This window comes from Haemaphysalis longicornis, unplaced genomic scaffold, assembly GCF_048455015.1.
Source record: "Haemaphysalis longicornis isolate Haplotype H1 unplaced genomic scaffold, Haemaphysalis longicornis Haplotype H1 scaffold_2, whole genome shotgun sequence".
In the NCBI taxonomy this organism is placed as follows: domain Eukaryota; kingdom Metazoa; phylum Arthropoda; class Arachnida; order Ixodida; family Ixodidae; genus Haemaphysalis; species Haemaphysalis longicornis.
The window spans coordinates 278,378,826-278,390,197 of record NW_027526295.1 but is presented as its reverse complement, the minus strand read 5'-3'; positions in this window follow the sequence as shown (position 1 = coordinate 278,390,197).

The window sequence follows — 11,372 nt, the reverse complement described above, 5'->3', positions numbered from 1 at the left end:
TGTTCCCCGTGAACCTGGCATCATCATCATCCACTCTGGTCACCAAGGGGTATGCTCCTCAATCACTCACAGCTAGCCGCCCATCGTGATTATCATCTGCGGATAATCATCTTCATCGTGGGTTCGGCCTCCTCGGAACGGTCGGAGTCAGCAGCTAATAAACGCGGCCTCAAGGAACAACCCGTCTCTCTCAAGTGGTGGAGGGTGCTTTTCGTCCCGCTGTCTACCTCTCGCAGTCGCACCACTGGAGCTCCGTTCAGGTCGGAGGTTGCTTCTGCCCACCGCCCCCATGCAGCACGGGAGCAGCCAGTCGGGCAGCACCGCTGCGGCCCCGGTCCAGCCAGTTTTTGCCCTCACCGGCCGTGAGCACGAACCTCCGTTTTTCTCTGGTCTCCGCGGTGACGATGTTGAAGACTGGCTTGATCAGTTCAACTGGGTAAGCGCATTCAACCGTTGGGATGACAGATTCAAACTTCAGATCGTCTAATTTTCTCTGATCGAAGCGGCGAAGACCTGGTTCCGCAATAATGAGAAAGACATGTCTGATTGGGCCTATTTTGTCGCAGAGCTGCGTCGTATTTTTGGGACGTCCTCGAACCGGTCGGATGAAGTCAAAAGGCAACTGGCGGTCCGTGTGCAGCTCCCGAACGAGGCGTACGCGTCGTACATCGAAGATGTCATCGCACTGTGCTGTCGGGCTGACAGTAACATGTCCGAAACACACCAAGTGCAGCACATCATGAAAGGGATCGCCCCTTTCGCCTTTAATGCTCTGGTGGTTCAAACCCCTACCACCATTGCGGATGTACGCACGATCTGCCAGCGTTTGGACCACCTGCAGTCTATTCGCCTCCAACATGATTGTACGCGTTCTTGCTCCCTTCCGGATTCAGAGCTCCGTACTCTAATCCGAACAATCATACGAGAGGAGCTACAGCAGCGTGACACTACCTGCTCCCAGAACACTCATGTACAAGCCCGTGGGCTGCGTGACTTGATAAAAGAGGAGCTAGCGTGCATGACCGACGTTCCACAGCCTTGTTGTCCTGCTCCTACGCACGTCCATTCGTACTCCGAAGCTGTTACGAGACCATCCCAGCCCATGGGGCGAATTCCCCCTCCTACTACTCATGGCCACTTGACGGCTATTTCTGCGCCTTCGCCGTCGCCCCCTCCATTCCCAGCGTGGCGACCACCGCGTCCAGCAAGCGAGCGGCCAGTGTGTTATTACTGTGGCATCAGAGGGCACATTTCGCGGTTTTGTCGGCGACGCCAGCTGGACGAACGCCGGGGCTACGCACCGTATGAGCGCGACGCCTACTTTGGATACGCCCCTCGTCAGCGTCTGTACTCGCCACCTCCGCGCCAACCTTCGCCCGTTCATGACGCCAGAAGCTTCCCTCGCGATTCCCGCTCGACACGACGTCGTTCCCCTTCACCCTTCCGTCTTGCTCTGTCGCCTCTCCGTTCTGTCTCCAACTCAAATGTCCCCAACCAACACCAGGAAAACTAGACGATGCAGTTTTTGGAGGGAAAACTGCATTTTGTGGACCGACTACAACTCCTCCCGAACTTCCGTGTAACCTGTTATCTGTTGTCGTTGAAGGAATTGAAGTGGAAGCGTTAGTGGATACTGGAGCTAGTATTTCTGTGATTGATGCTGATCTGTGTTCCCGTCTGCGAAAGGTCAAGACTCCGTATGGCGGTCCCTATTTACATGGCGCAAATAATCAGGACATCAGGCCCTCCGCTTATTGTACCGTGCGCGTATTAATTGGAGAACTCCGCCATTCTATTCAATGTGCTGTTCTTTCACCATGTGCTCACCAGCTTATCCTCGGATGGGACTTTCTTTCCTCTGCCTCTGCCGTTATTTCCTGCCGTGAACCCGCCATCCGTATTGACGACACTGAAAATTCCAGTTGCCTAGATTCGCCACAACACTAGATTCGCCACAGTTGCCTAGATTCGTGGGTTCGGCCTCCTCGGAACGGTCGGAGTCAGCAGCTAATAAACGCGGCCTCAAGGAACAACCCGTCTCTCTCAATACATACATACATACATACATTTATTTATTTCATACTGCAGACCACAACAGGTGGTCCAAGCAGGACGGGCAATCATGAATCACAACGAGCAAAACAGTGAACTAAGATTGATCACGAACGCAAAAAATAACAAAGTGATTAAAATGAGGAAATATATACAGTGCTACATAAACAAATATACACAACGCGACAAACATACTATGCAAGGCGGTCGCGCTCTGACAAGGAGTTCCACTCAGACACTGTGTGCGGAGAAAAGGAAAATTTATATGTATCTGTTTTGGCAAGATATGGTGTTAAAGAGTTTGGTTGGTGATGTCGTGTATTTCTGGTTGACAAAGGGGTTAAATACACTGAAGGGTCAATAGCAAATCTATGGTTAAGCAAGGAGCTCAGGAAGTCTAAGCGGGGTTGCCTTCTTCTAGATTGAAGGAGTGGAATGTTGTTAGCTGACATTAGTTCGGATGGAGAATCCGTGCGACGAAATTTAGAATATATAAAGCGAACTGCTTTTCTCTGAATTCTTTCCAATTTATCTATGTTACATTTTGTGTAGGGATCCCACACTACGCATGCGTACTCTAATTTTGGTCGAATGTAGGACTGATAACACAAAAGTTTTACATTTGGTGGTGAATTGCGAAGCTTGTGTCTCAAGAAGCATAATTTTCTGAAAGCAGATGCACAAATGTTATCAATGTGTGAATTCCAAGACAGGTTAGCAGTGAACGTAACACCTAGATATTTGTAGTTATTGACCTGTTTAACAGTAGATGAACCAAGGGAATAAGCATAGTGAAGGGGATATTTTTTTCGAGTTATACTCATGGAAACTGTTTTTTCTGTATTTACAATCATACCCCATTTGTTGCACCATGTGTAAATGTAGTCTAAATTTTTGTTTAGCTCTATTTGATCATGTGTGTTACGAATTTCACGAAATAAAATGCAGTCGTCTGCGAACAACCGAATCTGGACGGCTGGCTCAATTACATCTACAATATCATTTATGTAACACAAAAATAGCAAGGGCCCCAATACACTGCCTTGGGGTACACCCGACGTGACTGACAAAAGACTCAAATTTTGACCCTCGATGGTGACGTACTGCACCCGATTGCTCAGGTATTCAGCTACCCATGCGACCAATACCTTCGGAAGACCTATTTTATTTAATTTGTAGATTAATTTCTCATGAGGAACTTTATCGAAGGCCTTACAAAAGTCTAGAAAAATGGTGTCTATCTGAATGTTATTGTCGAGGGCGCCGGCAAACGCATGCGTAACGGTAACAAGCTGCGTCACGGTGGAATACTTTCTTCTAAAGCCGTGCTGGAAATGTGTTAGTATGGAATGTGTTTCAAGAAATTCTGTAATCTGGTTGGCTATAATGTGTTCTATTAGTTTACAACATGAGGAAGTTAGAGATATTGGCCTGTAATTAAGTACTGATAATCTGTCGCCTTTTTTGAAGATAGGCGCCACTCGGGCCATTTTCCAGTCACGCGGCAATGTTGCTGTTGACAGGGAAGCATGGAAGATTACAAACAGGAATTTGCCAACGCATTCGGCATAACGTCGGAGAAAGACATTGGGTATGTCGTCAGGACCGCAACTCTTTTTCGTATTTAGGTTTACAAGCATGGAAACCAAACAAGCATATGGTTTGGTTTCCATACATACATACATACATACATACATACATACATACATACATACATACATACATACATACATACATACATACATACATACATACATACATACATACATACATACATACATACATACATACATACATACATACATACATACATACATACATACTGTAAGGCGGAAGCAGACGGCCACAAGCGAACGGTAGCTATAAAACACGCCTCTTTAATCGGCTCACAGGGAACTCGGTGCCTTTGCAGAACGAGCCCAGATGATGGTGATAATCCCCAAATGATAATTATAATGTGTGCGTACAGCTGAGAGATTGGCCCCACTAGCGAATAACAATTCAGTCTATGAGTCCCCTGATGCGACCAACACACCCATAAATGCTCACAACACATACATACTATACATACATACATACATACATACATACATACATACACACATACATACATACATACATACATACATACATACATACATACATACATACATACATACATACACATACATACTATACATACATAGTATACATACATACATACATACATACATCATACGTACGTACGCGCATACATACATGCATACATTCATACATACATACATACATACATACATACATACATACATACACACGCACATTCATGAACTAAGGAAACGCGAGCCCGAAAATATCAGCCAGAACACACAAATGGGAGAGAGAGAATACAACTTTATTGAAGCGCCTGCAGTTTCCCTGCCCCAACCTATTCAGGCGGAGGCTTGGATCGACGTGGCCTTACGTCGTCCTGGCGGAGAGACTAGCGTCTTGCGGGCGTCGGCTTCCGGGGACTGGCCCCTTCAGCGCTCCGCCCATCCGGTCGCTGCCTCTCGACCGCCGCCAGGACCTGCTGGACGGCCTTGTGTTGCTCTTCGTAGTCATTGGATCTCTTGGCCGCCTCGAACGGCGGTGGGAGAGCATCACCTCTGTTTGTATATTCTTGGTTCACGCAGTCTCTCAGGATGTGAGCCAGTGTGGCCCGTTCACTCCCGCACAGTTTGCACACGTCAGTCACGTACACCTCCGGCCACAGGTGTTTCGCGAGCACTGGGGTAATCACTGATGAGGCGGTTGTGTTTAGGCAGCTGCAAACCAATTCAGTGATTAACACACAAATAGCACGATTTCTTTCCGTACAATTCAAAATGACGCGTCGATTAATCAGAAAAACAAAGTTGGAAAATGTGACTTTCCAAATATATCCATAGCGCGCCATCATTGGATTTCCACAAACAGTATTTTTTAATTTTGCCTCTTCCGGTTCATATTTTTGTGTTCGCGTTTCATTTGTTCTTGACTGTACCTACCCACATGCGCAAAGTTTATGGTTGAACAACTAGACGGGGAGGTAATGTCTAAGTTGAAACAAAAAGTTATTTAACCTGTCCCTTTAAGGCCCGTTGCTAATTCCCTTTTCCAGCCAGGGTGCATTTAAGGCAGCAGTTACATTATTCTACCTAGTTCCCAGAAAATACTTCAGGACAAGACAATATCTCCATTAATCGACTCCGAAGAATGTTTCCCCGCTTCGATGAAGTGTTCTAACAATGATTAATAATGTAAAAAGGAAGTAATTTTACAAAGGTAAAACAATAGAGAAAAGGAATGTTGAGAATTAGCGAGCCATTCCTATTCCCCCAAGCACTGCTTCAGCCTTGGAAAAACACATTTATTCTGTAATTAGGGGATTAATTTTCTTAATGATCACGTCCGAAAATCAATTTTACTTCGTTTGCCGGGGGAGAACCCAATGTGTATTTGAAAAAGCTTCAGATTACTTGAACAGGACAGCGGAACAAGACGGACGAAAGAAAAAAAGAATCGCGAGACCCCTTTAGGCGACTGATTTTATTACATTCAACATACACACGTATATGAAGAAAGCAGCATAGAAACATATATGCAGACAGCCGCCTCTCAACCCTCACGTACTAGAAACCAGGGTGTTGAATCGGAACCGAACAGGTATTTTCCCGGAACTGAACCAGAACCCGAACCGTCACTTGTTGAGCACGCTGAACCCGAGGAGAAACTAAACGAAAAACAGAAATAACGCGGTTACCTGTTCATTGCAAAACGGTTCGACCATGCAATTCAAAATGACGCGTCGATTAATCAGAAAAACAAAGTTGGAAAATGTGACTTTCCAAATATATCCATAGCGCGCCATCATTGGATTTCCACAAACAGTATTTTTTTAATTTTGCCTCTTCCGGTTCATATTTTTGTGGATTGGATTGGATAAATGCCATTCACGGCTTTTTTCTTTCACGCACCATATACTTTGTACTTTTACGCGTTTTCGTTTCACATCACTCCAAACTATATCAAGGTTTTCTTCATGGTAGCTACATGATGAAGTGAATGTACACAAATGCTGCAATGGTATGCTGCTGCTGGTAGCGCGAGCAGTGTGGAAGACTGAACAAACGAAAGGTCAAACACTCGGCAGCCTGCAGGTGATACGAAACATCGACTTAGTCTTTCCCTTGCTGAAACTGTGTAGGTACAATAGGAGCGCAAGGTCACTGCAGCACGAAAAGGCAAACACCCGCCCACCCACACTTGAGGTGCGCTTACTTGTTGCATTTTATAATTTGCTGAAAAAGGACGCACACCTGGACAGAGGAAGCGAGAGAGAGAGAGAGAGAGAGAGAGAGAGAGAGAGAGAGAGAGAGAGAGAGAGAGAGAGAGAGAGAGAGAGAGAGAGAGAGAGAGAGAGAGAGATACTTTTTTAAATTTTTAATAATGAAAATGCGGAGAGGTTTGCCGACATGCGTTCGCTGACATGCTATACTCTGCCGGAAGGGGAAAGGGGGAAAGACAGTAGAATAATAATAAGAGCAGTAGGGGAAAGGAGAAACGAACTTGACCTTGAACGTGAAACTAGAACTTGAGACTTGAAATATCGGCACTACCCGCCGTGGTGGCTCAGTGGCTAAGGCGTCGTACTGCTGAGCACGAGGACGCGGGTTCGATTCCCGGCCGCGGCGGCCGCTTTTCTGATGGAGGCGAAAAGCAAAAACATCCGTGTGTACGAGATTTCGCCGCACGTTTAAGATCCCCAGGTGGTCAAAACTATCCCGGAGCCCTCCACTACGGCGCGCCTCATCGCCTGCATTGCGTCGGCACGTTAAACCCTAAAATCAATCAAATGCCGGCTCTAAGGGCCCTATAATGTCGTAGCGGCACAGTATTTCCAAGGTATACAAATAATTACAGTTTCCGCTGACAGGAGCGAGAGTGTCACGGTCCAAGTATCAGGACAACTGGTTCAGGGTTGAGGCATTCCATCTTCTGCTGTAAACGCAACCTGGCGTCGGTGTAAGCGGAGTACTCAGCAGGCCGTGTTCGGCGATTTCGAGGAAGCCACATTTCTCGCAGTATGGGCTCGAACTCGATAGCCTATACGATTTACAGTGGGAATGTGTGGACGCCGCGTTGAGCCGCTGTCTATGGAACTATGTTTCCAGTTAGTGGAGGAGTGGTTTTAGCAGCCTCAATCTCATGTGTGGGTCAGTGGAGTGTAGGAAATGGTGACGATGCTTAGGAAGGGACCATAAGCGGTTTCTTTTAGCTAAGGCTAGCGCTGTGGTCATGGTTGAATCAAAAGTTTCGTACACCTGTAAAGTGTAAATACTTGACCAGCGGGACCCCAAGAGCTGTTAAGTGGCTAAGCTATTTACTGCTGACCACAAGGATGCGGTTTCGATCGCCGTACCCGGTGGCCGTTTTAAAGCGAAGCTTTTTACGTCTACCAACTACTTAACAACTAACAACTGCTACAACTACCAAGCTGCTTAACGTCGAAGGAGTAAGGCAGCCAAGAACTCAGAAGACGATTGTGTTTGGAGATGTTGGCCGGCCAGATGATGTCTCCAAGGTACTAGAAAAAGGTCCAGAGTACAGCAACAAACCCCGGATACCGCCTCATGAGCTACTTGCCATTAACAGGCGAATGTCTAAAAAAGCCGCCACCGAAGATCGCGAAAGATGCATCTAGGATGGGGTCGACTGCTTAGCAAAGACCGCCGAGAAACGCCCACGGAACTCACAGAATTCCATCCCGCATGTGGTTACCTTGTTCCGAGAAAATGACTTGAGCCTTTTGCAGTCCGATAAAGAAGGATGCTTTGTGGTGACGCCGTCCATCGAATTAAACGGAAGAGCCCTAGCCGCGATCACAAAGCAGAAAGTGAAGCCTTCTCGAGTGAAAGAAGAAGCGTTAGCGATATGCGAGGACGTGAATCCGAAGCATTTCAAGAAAGCCGTGAAAGCCAGCAAGGACAACACACTAAATGTGTTTTTTTTTTTGCCGCAAAGACTCACAAATCGGAAGTACCATTTAGGAATATTGTCAGTGAAAGAAGGTCCTGGCAACAAGAAATGAGCCGGTTTCTCCAGAAACACTTGAACTCTATGCACATTGATGACCCTTTTACCACTAGAAGCAGTGTTGATGTCTTACAAGTGTTGAAAGATAACCATTCAGCTGGGTTTGTCTTTTCTGTTGACGCGACAAACCTATACTACTCTATACCGCATGAAAATTTGCTCCCTTCTGTCCAGTCTTGCATCGATGAAAGTGGAGCGGTACAGTTCCAGAATTCCACTGGAATGTCGGTTGCAAACTTTATGGTGCTGGAGTTTTATCTTAATTCCACTTTTATTTCCTTTGAAGGAAAGCATTACCTACAACGTCATGATATTTGTATCGGGTCATGTGTCGCGCCGATTCTGTGCAATATATTTTTAAGCAGTCTGGACCGAACCATTAATGATGCCCTTGACACTGATTTTGTTCTGACCGTTTTTAGACGTGTTGATGACTTTTCCGTTTTTTTAAAGAAACTAACCCCGGAAACGCCCCTTGTTGTGGTACGGAAAATTTTAGACCTTTGTAATCGTCACGGGAAAGGCCTAGCCTTTATCCACAAAGGGCCTGTAGACAATAAACTGCAGTTTTCAGACATTGCCATGAGGTTTCCTGAAGGCCATGTTTGTTCGTGGTACAATACGCGCGCTCAAACTGCTGCCCTATGAATCGGCGCATTCAAAAACACGGAAAAGGGCAATCGCTTCACACACTATGGAATCTGCGTTAACATAATCGTGTGCTCACGAGATGCAGGACAGTTTCATCAAGCGAATTGGCAAGCTTCACTCGGCCGGTTTCCCTGGCACTGCCGTCGTTGCTGTGGCAAAGACGTTGTTCAAAAAAGTGAAAGGAGAGAAGAAGGCCAAAGATATCTCCCGTCCGCAAAAAATGGATGTCATGCCGTACATGCACAGTGTCCCACAACATGAAAAAAGTCGCCGAAAGACACGAGATCACCCTTGCGTTCTCTGCCCCGTATAAACTTGCGCGCCTATAATCGCGCACACCGGGTGAACGCAGAAAGAAGGCATTAAAAAAAAAACACTCAAGTCGCCATTTATATTGTTCTGTCAGTGTTTTGTACGAAATCCTGCTATCTTGCGGAAGGTCTTACGTTGGCAAAACGGGCTGTTGCGTCAACGAGAGAGCCAGGGGAAATGGTTTGCCGCTTGGAAAAGACAACGGAGCACATTTGCCCACCCACTCTCGTGCCTGCGGTTGGAGCCATGGTTCAATGAGATAAAAATACTAAACAAAAGCAAGAACAGGGAGGTGAGGGAATTTGCCGAAGCGTATTACATCAGGGAGAGGGCGAATGACTGTGTAGGTGATACCTCGACTGCACTGTACAATAGCGAAATGGGCTTTCTGAAAAACGTGCTCTAAACGCGTCTGTTTTTGTTATCCTCTGTGTATGTGTACGATCCCTCTTTCTCGCCTTCTCTTTTCCTAGGAAAAAAATAGCGCCTGTATCATCTACACTGTTTCTTCATCCGTGCTTTCTTTTGCGCTTAAAATCATGGCAAAAAACTCCTATTAGTATTTGCTCCATGGCAAATAAGGCGAACCTAAGTTTGCTTTCTAGTTGTTTAGTAAGGTAGGTAAGTTGTTTAGTAAGTAAGTTGTTTAGTAGTAGTTTCCGCTCCGTATGTAATCACCGGTAGGATGCATTGGTTGAATGCCTTTCTTTTGGAGGATAGAGGTAGCTTACTTTTTATTAGTTGCGAGTGCTTGCTGAGGGCACCCCAAGCCATTCCTGTTCTTCGCCGGATTTCTTTCTCGTGGTGGGGCAGCACTGACCACCTTTCGTTAACGTGTTCCAGTGTTTCGTTACCTATGAGGAAAAGGGCATGTTCAGCATGTTTTTTTATCATTACTTTAGATTTACTTATATTTATCTTCCCATGGTGAGGCTGTCTGGTTTTAATTCTTTAATCTTTTCTAGGAGTTGCTCTGAAGATTCACTGAGCAAGACTATGGCGACCGCAAACCTCAAATGGCTCAAATAATCCCCGTTTACCAGTCCACCTAAGTTTCCCCAATCAAGCTTCCTGAATACCGTCTCCAGACAGGCTGTGAAGAATTTTGGAAAGATGGTATCTCCGTGTTCTCTTTCTGATGGGGAACTTTTCGCTTTGCTTATGAAGGATTTTTCTGCCTGTGCATACCTCATATATGTTGTCTAAGAGTCTTAGCTAGGTCTCCTCTATTCCTTGATCTTTGAAGGTGTTCCTCACTGCGGCAATGTCTATTTAATCAACCGCTTTTTCATATTCTAGAAATGTCAGGTAGAGCGGTTTATTTTACTCTGCGCATTTTTGTAGTACTTGGTTGATGACATGAATGTGATCTATTGCAGAGTATACTTTTCGAAAACCAGCCTGCTCCCTGGGTTGTTGGAAATCTAGGCTGTCGGTTATTTCGGTTAACTATTACATTTGTAAACAGCCTGTATACAACTGACAGTAGGTTAATGAGTTTGTAATTTTCAAGATACTTGGCATCTCTCCTTACGAGTGATATGTTGGTGTTTTTTCAGGCGGTAGCTCCTTTACAGTCCTTAAGCATTCTGCTAATAGTTTAGCAAGCTTTTCTGGTATTATATCTCCACCCTCCTTTGAAAGGTCCATGGTTATGCCGTCGTCGCCTGAAGCTTTTTTTTCTTTCCATCCCATTAAGCGCCTTTTCTATACTTCTTTAGTTATTGGCGGAACATTGGAAGCTACGCTTGTAGGCTCAATAGTTTCCACAGGTCCAACGTCTCTGCCTGCCGTATAGCCTGGTGTAAAACCATTAGCTATTTTTATTATTTCGTCTGTATTGTGCATAATGTTACCCTGTTCATCTCTGAGTGCGTACATACTGTCTTTGTCAATAGCCAACTTCCTCTTCGTTGCCCTCAAGCTTCCTCCCATTTCCAGCATTTCCTCGATGACTGCCATGCTGCAGGCACAAATATCATTTGTTTTACTTTTATTAATCAATTTTGAGGGCTCCGCTCATTCAGTTTGATACAGCGTACTCGACGATTTCATTTTCTTGCGTTTCGCAATAAGTTCCTTTGTTTGCTGAGTTAGTTTTCCAGTTTGTTTCCTACATGCTGCTTCTCCATTAGCAGCTGCTGACTCTGTGACTACTGCTGCTAGGTAGTCCTTTAGGGTGTCAACGCTGTCCTCGTTACTCGTTCTCACCGGCTAAAAGCGTGATTTTGTTCCGAAAGGTTACTTGAAACTCCTGCGTCTTG